The sequence below is a fragment of the Macaca fascicularis genome, chromosome X (assembly GCF_037993035.2).
Source record: "Macaca fascicularis isolate 582-1 chromosome X, T2T-MFA8v1.1".
NCBI classification, from domain to species: Eukaryota; Metazoa; Chordata; class Mammalia; order Primates; family Cercopithecidae; genus Macaca; species Macaca fascicularis.
The window spans coordinates 90,147,322-90,159,367 of record NC_088395.1 but is presented as its reverse complement, the minus strand read 5'-3'; the positions used below and the strand labels follow the sequence as shown (position 1 = coordinate 90,159,367).

General features: G+C 37.3%; 1 pseudogene; it reads right to left on the bottom strand.

Moving 5' to 3' along the window:
- Positions 1-530: 530 nt before the first annotated feature.
- LOC102123930 (metallothionein-1E pseudogene) lies at positions 531-716 on the bottom strand (annotated as a pseudogene).
- Positions 717-12,046: the final 11,330 nt, after the last annotated feature.

The following is a 12,046-nucleotide window of genomic DNA, read 5'->3' as shown; positions in this document are numbered from 1 at the left end:
GGTTATCAAACTTCAGCTTGAATTAGAATCATCTGAAGGACTTATTGAAACACAGATTGTTAAATGTCAACATTTCCTTAGGGTTAGGGTTAGGCTTCTGATTTAGTAGGTCTTGGTTGAGGCTCAAGAATGGGCATTTGTAACAAGTTCCAGGTGATGCTGATGTTCATGGTCCCTGAACATATGTTGAGAAGTACTAGTCTTTAAGGAATCCTTTTCCCTAGCTGAGAACATGTTGTTTCATTGAGGTGTACATTGTTTCTGTGAAACAATGAAGGGCTGCGACCAAAGACATTTTTATTCTAATTTATTGGCAGTACACTGCAGATAATCTAAATTCAGGTTCCCTAACCAGGTGAAGGCAGGCCTATTGTTATGATTTTTTTTTTCAAGTCTAAGTGTTTAATTATTACTCACATATTTCACAGAAAAAGGAATGTAGCAAATGGGTTAAGGTTGTATCAAAAACCAAAAAATCCTGGATTTTACGGGTCACTCTATTTATACTTGGGAGCAGGGCTGAACCGACATCAGGTGCAGCCGCTGCACTTCTCCAAAGCCCCTTTGCAGATGTAGACCTGGGCACACTTGGCACAGCCCACAAGGCAGCAGGAGCAACAGCTCTTCTTGCAGGAGGTGCATTTGCACTCTTTCCACTTGCAGGAGCCGGCGCAGGCACAGGAGAAACCAGCGGCTCAGGAGCAGTTGGGGTCCATTGCAACCCGAGGCGAGACGGGAGTTCCCAAGCGAGAAGGGAACACAACTCCAGCTCTGCATTTTTACCGCTGTGCTTTCCTTCCGCCAATGCTTTCACCTCCACTGGGCGCCTCCGCCGCTTTAGCCAAGGTCTCCTCGCCCTGCGCATGCACAGGCGCAGCCTATGTCCTATTGTTATGAATTTTTAGAGAACACTTTTTATTTGTCACTTAGGCAAAGAGTGAAACAACAACAACAACAACAACAGAAAACTTCCTTGTTGTATTTTTTATTATATGATAAATGGAGCTTGCTTGCCTGCTTGCTTGCTTGCTTGCTTGCTTGCTTGCTTTCTTTCTTTCTTTCTCTTTCTTTCTTTCTTTCTTTCTTTCTTTCTTTCTTTCTTTCTTTCTTTCTTTTCTTTCTTTCTCTTTCTTTCTTTCTTTCTTTTTCTTTCTTTCTTTTTCTTTTCTTCTCTTTTCTTTTCTTTTCTTCTCTTTTCTTTTCTTTTCTTCCTTTTTTTTTTTGACGGGGTCTTGCCCTGTACCCCAGGTTGGAGTGGAATGGTGCGATCTCGGCTCACTGCAACCTCCGCTTCCCGGATTCTAGCGATTCTCCTACCTCAGCCTCCCAAGTAACTGGGATTACAGGCATCCGCCACCACTTCCAGCTAATTTTTGTATTTTTAGTAGAGATGGGGTTTCACCATGTTGGTCAGGCTAATCCTGAACTCCTGACCTCAGGTGATCCTCCTGACCTCAGGTAATCTACCTTCCTCAACCTCCCAAAGTGCTGAGGTTACAGGCGTGAGCCATTGCTCCTGGCCCCCAAGTGGAGTTTTTATAGTCTATGTATTCACTGAGGTTGAGGCCCTATAATGATTACTGGCATTAGGTAGAATCATTAGGGAATTACAATTTCCCATTTTGTGTGAACCCAAGGCCATTAAAACTCATGTTTCTTTGATTACTGAGACCAGTCAACTTCCTCCAGGGCAGCTACAGCTACAATGGCACCATTTTGCACTATTTTTGAGTGTCCTTTCCATTTGGACTTTGTAGGCATTTCTTTATTCTTTTATGAACTCTTATTGAGCTCTTAATTCTCTTATATATTCTCTTAAATATATTCTCTTATAATTCTCATAATATATTCTCAGTATATATATAGAGAGAATATTGTATATTTTCTGTATATTTAAGTACCATATGTCTAAATATTTTAAATTATATATATATATATACACACACAAACACACAGAATATATTATAAGATAATTTCACATTTCTAAATGTATGATAGAGGGAAGATTTTCAGGTTATTTAGTTTGCCACATTGCTGGAAGTGGAATCATATTCTTATAATATTATTAATCGACATAAAAATTCTATATATTTTAGGTATTCGACATGATGTTTTAAAATATGTACATTTTGTGAAATAGCTATATTAAACTAATTACCATATGCATTATCTCACATATTTATCATTTCTGGAGAGGTGAGAAAACTTAAAATCTACTCTATTAGCAATTTTTAAGTCTACAATACATCGTTATTAACTACAGTCATGTTGTACAAGAGATGCCTTGAACCTGTTTCGCCTAACTGAAACTTGATATCCTTAACCATAAGCTTGTTATTTAAAGGTAAACAATCTTGCCAAATACAAAACAATGTTTGTAGCAACATTGTACTGGTATCTTAATCCAAGGAAGTGTCAAATTACAGCCCTATAGAGGGCATATAAAGATTAGCATATATTACTGCCAGAATTATACGTAGTAGGACTTTCTCTAATAATTACTGGCATTGAGTATGATTTATTTAATGGCATGGATATGATAGCTAACCTAGCAATTGGTAGACATGTTTCAATTTGAAAACCACCACCAATTGATTTGTAATAGCTTCCCTGAGCATTATGTTGACAAGGATTTTGAGGCCAAATCCAGGTGCACTGTGAGAAAGACTGCGATTGTTCACAATAACAGCTATCAATATCTAACATTTTTGAGCTTTTAAAATGTGTTAGTGACTGTGATAAGTGTTCACATAATTATAATATTTAATCCCACAACAATCTTATGAGGTGAGTACTATTATTATTTCTGTTTAACACACGAAGAAACTGAAGGTTAGAAAGGTAGAGTAACGTGTCCAAAGTCTCAATACTAGCTACTGTTAGAACAAATATTAACATCCTACCAAAAAACACGTGCACTCATATGTTCAATGCAGTCTTATTCACAATATCAAAGACATGGAATCAACCTAGGTGTCTATCAATGGTGGATTGGATAAAGAAAATTTGGTACATATACACCATGGAATACTACACAACCATATAAAAGAATGTAATTACGTCCTTTGCAGCAACATGAATGGAGCTAGAAGCCATAATCCTATGTGAATTAGTACAGAAACAGAGAACCAACATCACATGTTCTCACTTTTAAGTGAGAGCTAAACTGAATACACATGGACATAAAGATGGGAACAACAGACACTGGGCACTACTAGAGCGGGGAAGGGGAAGGGAGGAAAAGGGTTAAAAATTATTCACTGGGTACTATGCTCACTGCCTGGCTGATTGGATCATCCATACCCCAAACCTCAGCATTACACAGTATTTCCTTGTAAAAAATCTGAACATGTACCCTCTGAATCTAAAATAAAAGTTGAAATTATTTATAAAAATAATTAAGAAGTGAAAAACAGTGGTTAGAACTCCAGTCTATTTGACTGTAGAACCCAAGATCTTAACTGGTATACCAAAGTTTTTCAAACTTGAGAAATATTACCCTTCAAAAAAAAATTATCTACTCCCATATGTTGATTTAAATATTTTATATTATTTTAGTTGTTAAATGAATTCAAATATAAACAAGATATAAACTCCTTATTTATGTAACTTTTATACAAATACAGCAAAAATGAAAAAAAATCACAAATTACAAATAAAGCTACAAATAGATGAGATAAAATCAGTTCTATTAATTTAATGTGATGGATGATGCTACTTTCTTAAACCAAATAATAAAATTGTTTTTAACAATACATTATTTTGATGAACTAATTTATTAGCATCTTAATATTCAGTACTCAAAGTATAAAAATAGTATGTATCAAAAATTTATTAATAATTGCTACTTATTACTACTAATGAATAATTGAGGTTTATATATACAAAGATGACTGTGTAATTTGAATATGTAAGTGAATGCTACTGTTCAGGTTCATTTAAGTTTGGCATTACTATATTACTATGTACTGTGATATTATTCAGTCCTTTTATAACTTTTTAAAAATTGAACTACAGTAAAGCCAGCACTTGCTATACATTAATTGATATTCACTTGGCATGAGTACATCAGTTATGTGTGAAATTCTCTCTGTTCTTAATCTTATTACCTCCCACAATTAGTTATTACTCCACTAGTTTATTTTTATGACATTAAAGTCTTATTTTACTAATAACTAAAACCACTAAAACTCATATTTTATTAAAATGTTCTTCAGTAGTGAGATACCACTCCAGAATAGAATTTTCACTTAAATAATCTTTGGAACAAAATGTCAACATTTCTTATAAATCACACCTGTGATCTCAAGACCTAGTTTGAGAAATATTGCTTTTCACAATCTTTTGTGTATGTGAGGTAGATTAATTCAGATTCTAAGTCCAATTTTTTTCCAAGGTGAAAATTTGATATAAAATAACAATTTAGAAACAAAAGTTCTCTGAACAAAGCTTTTATGCATTCATTCTATTACAAGGTTTGGGGGTTAATAATAAGAATAATTAGTTTGACTGAGTTCTAACCATGTGCCAGGCACTGTTATAGACAATTTACATGACTTATATAAGTTATTCTGCCAACCCTTGAAGCAGGTATTATTATCTTTATTTTAGGATAAGAAAAATGAAGTATAAATAGGTTAATGAGCCTAAAAAAATCATGTGGCTATTGATGAAGCTAGATTTATTCTGAGTGCTGGGTCCACCTTACTAATTACTTTACTATACTGCTTCATGGTGACCTATCTCAGTTTGCATTTTGGACCCTCCTAAACAGTGCTTTTTATTGCTATTATTAATATTATTCTTATTCCTATTAAATTTCTAGGATTGTGTTCAGAACAAAGAAACCCCTGGGGCTGAAATCATGTGGTCACATTTTCAGTAATAGGAAGTGTGCAAAATGAATGTCCCTGGAAAATTACTTATGGCTCTTTGAATTCTAATGTATTGCTCTTCTATTCTATGTAATTGCATTGTACCATATATAAAATGTATTTTGTGAGAACACCAACATAAAAAAGGTGGTGATGGAGCTGTATGAGAGTAGAGTTTTTGCATGCTATTGAACTTAAGTTAGTAATATTTCAAAATAGATTGTTATAAATTTAGGATGTTAAATGTAATCCCCAGGTTAAGCACTAAGAAAATGTCAGAAAGTACACGCAAAGAAAATGAGAAGAGAATCAAAATTCTTCACTATGAAAAAAATCAAGTAAATACAAAAGAAGACCATACGAAAGAAAATGAAGGACAAAAAGGATATAAGACAAACAGAAAACAAATAGTAAAATGGCAGGAGTAAGTACTTTATCAGTAATCACTTTTAAAGTGATTTACATTTAATGTTGATAGGTTAAAGTCTGCAATCAAAAGACAGATATTGAAAGAATGGATTGTAAAAAATGATCTAACTATATACTATCTACAGGAGACTCACTTTAGATTAAAAGAAAAAATATATTGAGAGTGAAAGAATAAAATTAAAAAGTGAAAGAATAAAACACATAAAAAGTAATCAAAAGAGAACTGAAATGACCATATTAACAGCAAACAAAATAGATTTTTAAGTGAAAAACTGTTACAAGAGACATGGAAGAGCATTATTATTATTATTATTATTATTATTATTATTATTATTTTTGAGACGGAGTCTCGCTCTGTCGCCCAGGCTAGAGTGCAGTGGCCGGATCTCAGCTCACTGCAAGCTCCGCCTCCCGGGTTTACGCCATTCTCCTGCCTCAGCCTCCCAAGTAGCTGGGACTACAGGCACCCGCCACCTCGCCCGGCTAGTTTTTTGTATTTTTTAGTAGAGACGGGGTTTCACCGTGTTAGCCAGGATGGTCTCGATCTCCTGACCTCGTGATTCGCCTGTCTCGGCCTCCCAAAGTGCTGGGATTACAGGTGTGAGCCACCGCGCCCGGCCGGAAGAGCATTATTTGTAAAAATAAAAATTGCCCAACTCATCAAGAAGATGTAACAATTATGAACGTATCTGCATTAAACAACAGAGCCCCATAATATCTAAACACTGAAAAACACTGAAGGAAAAAATAGACAATTCTACAGTAATAACTAGAGACTTTGAAACACCAAATTAAATAATGAGTGAAATCTCTAGATAGAAGATCAATAAAAATTAAAAGACTTATACAACATTATAAAACAAGTAGTCCTAGCATATATAGAACCCTCTGCTGAACAACAGGAGGATATATGTTCTCAAGTGCACATAGGATTTTTTTCAGAATAGTCCATATGTTAGAACACAAAACAAGTTTCAGTTAATTTTAAAAGATTGATACCTGTGATAGTTAATATTAAATGTCAACTTGATTGGATTGAAGGATGTCTAGATAGCTAGTAAGTGTTGTTTCTGGGTGTGTCTGTGAGGGTGTTGCCAGAAGAGACTGACATTTGAGTCAGTGGACTGAGAGATGAAGACCCACCCTCAGTGTTGGTGGACACCATCCAAACAGCTGCCAGCAGAATAAAGCAGTGGAAGAAAGTGGGATAAGCTGGCTTGCTGAGTTTTCTGGCTTTCATCTTTCTAGTGTGCTAGATGCTTCCTTCTGTTTCTCCTGTCCTTGGACATTAGACTCCAGATTCTTTGGCATTTGTACTCTTGGACTTACATCAGTGGTTTTCCAGGGGATCTCAGGTCTTGACCGCAGGCTGAAGGTTGTACTGTTGGTTTCCTTACCTTTGAGGCTCTTAGACTTGGACTGAGCCACTACTGGCATCTTTCTTCCCCAGCTTGCAGATGGTCTGTTGCATGACTTCACCTTATGATCATGTAAGCCAATTATCCCTAATAAACTCCTATATATATATATATATGCTATTAGTTCAATCTCTCTGACTAAAACTAAGTCAGGGAGAACCCTGACTAATACAATAACATACAAGTATCATCTGTGACCACAGTGGAATGAAACTAGAAGAAAATAACAAAAACTGTAAAATTCAAAATATGTAAAAATTAAACCACACACACTTACACAACCAGTGAATTAAATAAGAAATTACTAGAGAATTAGAAAACAGTTTGAGAGGATTGAAAATGAAAATACAACATACCAAAACTTATGGTATGCATCAAAGGCATTGCTAAGAGGAAAATTTATAGGATTAAATACCCATATCATAAAACAATAAAAATTTTAAATCAGTAACCTACCTTTACCCTTAAAAGAAGATAAAACTAAACAGAATACTAGCAAAAGAAATGAAATAATGAAGATTAGAACAGGTTTTTTTAAAAAAAGAATGATAATAGAGAAACAATAGAGAAAAAAAAAAAGTTAGTCCTTTGGATAGATTGATAAAACTAGCAAATCTTTGGAGAGCCAGACAAAGAAGAAAAGAGATAAGACACCAAAACTGAAAAAAAAAAAAAGTTAGTCCTTTGGATAGATTGACAAAACTAGCAAATCTTTAGAGAGCCAGACAAAGAAGAAAAGAGATAAGACACCCAAACTAAAATCAGAAATGAAAGTGGGGACATTAATAACAGCCTTGGGGCAGGGCCAACATGGCCAACTAGAAGCAAAAGTGATCAGAAACTCCCATTGAAAAGAACCATGACAGCATGTGAATCCTGCACTGGCAACCTAAGTATCCAGGTTCTGTCATCAAAACTGACTAGGTGGCTGTTGTGACCCATGGAGAGCAAGGAAGAGCAGTGTGGTGAGGTGGCCCACCTGAGATCCACACGAAGCAGGGGAGCCCCCATCCCCTAGCCAAGGGAGGTGGTCAGTGAGCATGCTACTCAGCCTGGGAAGTCGTGATTTTTCCAGGGAACTGTGCAACTCACGGATAGGAGGATCCCACTCGTGAACCCATGCTTCCGGGGCCTAGAGTTCCAACCACAAAGTCACACAGACTCTACACAGCCTCTCACCTAAAATCTACTTAAGGGTGCCAAATTCCTCGGGGGAGGGACGACCAGCACCACAGCTGCAGCTGCCTGCTGTCTAAGTCTTTGAGCTTCTTGGGGGAGGGGCAGCAGCCAGCACTGGGACTGATAGCTGCCTAACACGCTACACTTTCAGGGTGAGGGAAGGGCAACAGCCATCTCTATAACTCTGGGCCATGCTTTTCCTCTGCTGGAGCCAGGGAAACAGAACGGCTAGGTCACAAGAGATATCCCCCACAGCCCAACACGCCGGCTGTGGCAGAATGCGGCCAGAGTGCATCTTCAGGTCTAACCTTGACCCATCCCTCCCAGCACTTGGGACCTCCCTGCAAAAACTCCAACTCCAGCCAGGACCTTAGGTACAGAACGCTGATCTTCCTGGGCCTGAACCCATAGAGGGAAGGGTGGCCACAGTCTCCATGGACCAGCAGACAGTCTTTTCTCTTGCTATTTCTGAGGAATCCAGGCAGCCCAGATGAGTGGGTTTTTCCCCCAGCAAAGCACACCACCTCCATCAAGAGACAAAGTGCTTCATAAAACAGGTCTTGCTCCCTGTGCCACCCAACTAGGTGAAACCTTCCAACAAGGGTTGTCAGACACCCTATACAAAAGAGTTCCTACTGGCATCAGCTTGATGCCTCTTGAGATCAGAGATCCCAGAGAAAGGACTAGGCACCCATCTTTGCTGTTCTGCAGTCTCCATGAATGACATCTCCAGGAGCGGGAGTGATCCAGATGAATAGGGCCTGAAGTGAACCCCCAGGAAACTGCAACTGCCCTACAGAAGAGGGACCTATAGAAAGAAAAACAAACAGACAGCAACAACAACAGAATCAACAACAGAAAAAGTCCACACACAAACCACATCCAAGGGTCAGCAGCCTCAAATATTGAAACTTGACAAACTCATGAAGTTGAGGAAGAATCAACAAAAAAACGCTGAAAACACTTCACCTCCAAACGATAATAATCCCTCTCCAGCATTAGACAAAGGATAAGATGGATGAATTGACAGAAGTAGGTTTGAGAATGTGGGTAATAACAAATTCTGCTGAGCTAAAAGAGCATGTTCTAACCTAATGCAAATAAGCAAGGAGCCTTGATAAAAGGTTACTGGAACTGCTAACCAGAATATCCAGTTTAGAAAAGGATGGAAAAGGATGTAAATGACCTGATGGAGCTGAAAAACACAGAACGAGAACTCCATGAAGTATACACAAGTATCAATAGCCAAATCAATCAAGTGGAAGAAAGGATATCAGAGTTTGAAGACCTTGAAGACCATCTTGCTGAAATAAGGCATCCAGACAAGATTAGAGCAAAAAGAATACAAAGGAACAAACAAAACTTCTGAGAAATGTGGGACTGTGTAAAAAGACTGAACTTATGATTGATTGGAGTATCTGAAAGAGATGGGGAGAATGGAACCACGTTGGAAAACACAATTCAAGATATTATCCAGGAGAACTTCCCCAACCTAGCAAGACACAACATTCAAATTCAGGAAATAGAGAGAACACCATTAAGATACTCCACAGGAAGATTAGCCTCAAGACACATAATCATAAGAATCTCCAAGGTTGAAATGCAGAAGAAACTGTTAAGGGCAGCCAGAGAGAAAGGCCAGGTCACTTACAAAAGGAAGCCCATCAGACTAACAGTGGATCTCCCAGCAGAAACCCTACAAACCAGAAGAAAGTGGGGGCCAATATTCAACATTCTGAAATAAAATAATTTTTAACCCAGAATTTCATAGCCAGCCAAACTAAGCTTCATAAGTGAAGGAGAAGTAAAATCCTTTCAGACATGTAAATGCTGAAGGATTTCACCACCACCAGGCCTGCCTTGCAAGAGCTCCTGAAGGAAGAACTAAATACGGAAAGGAAAAAACGATACCAGCCCCTGCAAAAACACACTGAAGTACAAGGACCAATGACACTGTGAAGAAACTGCATTAACTAGTGTACAAAATAACCAGACAGCATCATGATGACAGAATCAAATTCACACACAAGGATATTAACCTTCAATGTAAATGGGCTAAATGCCCCAGTTAAAAGACATAGACTGGCAAGTTGGATAAACAGTCAGGACCCACTGTTGTGCTGTATTCAGAAGACCCATCTTATGTGCAAAGACACACATAGGCTGAAAATAAAGGAATAGAGGAAAATTTACCAAGCAAATGGAAAACAAAAAAGTGGGGGTTGCAACGCTAGTCTCTGACAAAACAGACTTTAAACCAGCAAAGATCAAAAAAGACAAAGAAGGGCATTACATAATGGTAAAGGGATCAATTTAACAAGAAGATCTAACTATCCTAAATATATATGCACCCAATACAGGAGTACTCAGATTTATAAAATAAGTTCTTAGAGAAATACAGAAGGACTTAGACTCCCACACATAACAGTGTGATATTTAACACCCCCCTGTCAATATTAGACAGATCAATGAGACAGAAAATTAACAAGGATTGTCAGGACGTGAACTCGGCTCTGGATCAAGTGGTCCTAATAGACATCTACAACACTCTCCTAAAACAAAACAACAGAATATATATTCTTCTCAGTGCCACATGGCACTTATACTAAAATTGACCACATGATTGGAAGTAAAACACTCCTCAGCAAATGCAAAACAACTGAAATCATAACAAACAGAATCTCAGACCACAGTGCAATCAAATTAGAACTCAGGATTAAGAAAGTTACTCAAAACTACACAACTACATGGAAATTGAACAACCTACTCCTGAATGACTCCTGGGCAAATAATAAAATCAAGGCATAAATCAAGAAGTTCTTTGAAACCAAAGAGAACAAAGAAACGACATACCAGAATTCCTGGGACACAGCTAAAGCAGTGTTAAGAGGGAAATTTATAGTACTAAGTGACCACATCAGAAAGCTAGAAAAATCTCAACCCAAGACCTTAACATCACAATTAAAGGACCAGAGAAGCAGGGCAAACTAATCCAAAAGCTGGCAGAAGACAAGAAATAACTAAGATCAGAGCAGAATTGAAGGAGATAGAAACATGAAAAACCCTTCAAAAATCAATGAATCTAGGAGCTGGGTTTTTGAAAAAATTAACAAAGTAGATAGACCGCTAGCCAGACTAATAAAGAAGAAAAAAGGGAAGAATCAAATAGACACAATAAAAAATGATAAAGGGGATATCCCCACTGACCCCACAGAAATACAAACTACCATCAGAGAATACCATAAACACCTGTCCACAAATAAATTAGAAAATCTAGAAGAAATGGATAAATTGCTGGACACATACACTCTCCTAAAACTAAACCAGGAAGAAGTTGAATCCCTGAATAGACCAATAGCAAGTTCTGAAATTGAGGCAGTAGCCTACCAACCATAAAAAGCCCAGGACCAGACAGATTCACAGCCGAATTCTACCAGAGGTACAGAAAGGATCTAGTTCAATTTCTTCTGAAACTATTCCAAACAACCAAAAAGGAGGGACTCTTCCCTATCTCATTTTATGAAGCAAGCATCATCCTGATACCAAAACTTGGCAGGGATACAACAACAAAAAAAAAAACTTCATGCCAATATCCCTGATGAACATCAATGAGAAAATCCTCAATAAAATACTGGTAAATCGAATCCACCAGCACATCAAAAATTTGTCCACCATGATCAAGTCAGTTTCATCCCTGGGATGCAAGGCTGGCTTAACAGAAACAAATCAATAAACATAATCTGCCATATGAACAGAACCAATGACAAAAACTTCAGGATTATCTCAATAGATGCAGAAAAGGCCTTCAATATAATTCAACACCCCTTTATGTTAAAAACTCTAAATAAACTAAATATTGATGGAACATATCTCAACATAAGAGCTATTTATGGCAAATCCACAGCCAATATCATACTGAAAGGGCAAAAGTTGGAAGCATTCCCTTTGAAAACCAACAAAAGACAAAGAAATCCTCTCTCACCACTCCTATTCAACATAGTATTGGAAGTTCTGGCCAGAGCAATCAAGCAAGAGAAAGAAATAAAGGGTATTCAAATAGGAAGACAGGAAGTCAAATTGTCTCTGTTTGTAGATGACATCATTCTATATTTAGAAAACCAAATCTTCTCTGCCCCAAAACTCCTT